We start from the raw sequence: 2,096 nt of genomic DNA on the forward strand, positions 1-2,096 counted from the left end.
ACATAGGTGGTAGTAATTCTGGGAAGTACTAAGCTACATGAGTCTCTTAGAGGCTGCCATTTTCTCACCAAGACCTGGCCCCATCCAACAGCCTGTAGGTTCCTGTTCTGGGATGCCTTGAGCCTAAAAAAATCAAAAGGATGGCAACAGAACCCCATCCATCAACAGACAAGCTGCTTAAAGTCTTCATGAGCATACAGTGGCCTAGTAGACACATGTCCTGATACAACTCTCCCCAAAGGAAAGATACAATTCTACCTACCAGTGGGCAGGAACCAGTCATCCCTGCCCTAGGTCAATAGGAAGCCTGACCAAGTCTCTTAGATGTGCTTGACCAGACTAAGAAGACAACACAAGCAAGAACTACAACATTGCAGCCTGTGGAACAGAATCTGCAATTGCAGAAAGTGAGGCAAAATGAGACAGAAGAGGAATGGGTCCCAGACGAAGGAATGAGAAAACTCCAGCAGAAAAGCTAAGTGAGGTGGAAATAAGCAATGTACCTGAAAAAGAATTCAGAGTGATAATAGTAAAGATGATCCATGTATCCTGTTAAGTAGCTTCAGTTGTGTCCAACTCTTTGTGACCCTATGGGCTGTAGTCCTCCAGCCTCCTCTGTCCATGGGATTCTTCAGGCAAGAGTACTAGAGTGGGCTGCCAAGCCCTTCTCCAGCAGATCTTCCCAACCCAGTGATTGAACCTGCATCTCTTATGTCTCCTGCATTGGCAGATGGATTCCTTACCACAAGTAATACTGGGGAGAAGCCCCAATAACTAAGAAAAAGAAAGGAGGCACCGACTGAGATATACAAAAAGGTTTACTGAAGAACTCAAAAACACAGGTGAGCAATAAAATAATTAAAATGAAAAATATACTACAATGAATTAATAGCAGGTTAAATGAGGCAGAAGAATGAATAAGTGAGATGGAAGACAGAATGATGGAAATCACTGCCATTGAACAAAATAGAGAAAAAGATGAAAATCAATGAGTGCAGCTGGATCATCAAAAAAGCAAGAAAGTTCCAGTGAAATATCTATTTCTGCTTTGTTGACTATGTCAAAGCCCTTGACTGTGTGGATCACAATAAACTGTGGAAAATTCTGAAAGAGATGGGAATACCAGACCACCTGATCTGCCTCTTGACAAACCTGTATGCAGGTCAGGAAGAAACAGTTAGAACAGGACGTGGAAGAATAGACTGGTTTCAAATAAGGAAAGGAGTATGTCAAGTCTGTATATTTTCACCATGTTTATTTAACTTATATGCAGAGTACATCATGAGAAATGCTGGGCTGGAAGAAGCACAAGCTTGTGCTTGTGCTTGTGCTGAAATCAAGATTGCCAGGAGAAATATCAATAACTTCAGATATGCAGATGACACCACCCTTATGTCAGAAAGTGAAGAAGAACTAATGAGCCTTTTGATGAAAGTGAAAGAGGAGAGTGAAAAAGTTGGCTTAAAGATCAACATTTGGGTGCTCGCTTCGGCAGCACATATACTAAAATTGGAACGATACAGAGAAGATTAGCATGGCCCGTGCGCAAGGATGACACGCAAATTCGTGAAGCATTCCATATTTTTATACAAGCAACTCCTCCAGCTCAACTCCAGGAAAATAAATGTCCCAATCAAAAAATGGGCCAAAGAACTAAACAGACATTTATCCAAGGAAGACATACAGATGGCTAAAAAACACATGAAAAGATGCTCAACATCACTCATTATCAGAGAAATGCAAATCAAAACCACAATGAGGTATCATTACACGCCAGTCAGGATGGCTGCTATCCAAAAGTCTACAAGCAATAAATGCTGGAGAAGGTGTGGAGAAAAGGGAACCCTCTTACACTCTTGGTGGGAGTGAAAACTAGTACAGCCGCTATGGAGAACAATGTGGAGATTTCTTTAAAAACTGGAAATAGAACTGCGATATGACCCAGCAATCCCACTTCTGGGCATACACACCGAGGAAACCAGATCTGAAAGAGACACGTGCACCCCAATGTTCATCACAGCACTGTTTATCATAGCCAGGACATGGAAGCAACCTAGATGCCCATCAGCAGATGAATGGATAAGGAAGCTGTGGTA

The 2,096-nt window shown here is 42.1% G+C and overlaps 1 non-coding gene across 1 annotated transcript; it reads left to right on the forward strand.

The window, feature by feature from the left end:
* The first annotated feature begins 1,479 nt into the window (after positions 1-1,479).
* LOC139037291 (U6 spliceosomal RNA) lies at positions 1,480-1,586 on the forward strand. Its single transcript, XR_011490112.1, has one exon. It is a non-coding gene; the product is annotated as a U6 spliceosomal RNA (small nuclear RNA).
* The last annotated feature ends 510 nt before the right edge of the window (positions 1,587-2,096 follow it).

Source organism: Odocoileus virginianus, chromosome 10 (genome assembly GCF_023699985.2).
Source record: "Odocoileus virginianus isolate 20LAN1187 ecotype Illinois chromosome 10, Ovbor_1.2, whole genome shotgun sequence".
Taxonomy (NCBI): Eukaryota; Metazoa; Chordata; class Mammalia; order Artiodactyla; family Cervidae; genus Odocoileus; species Odocoileus virginianus.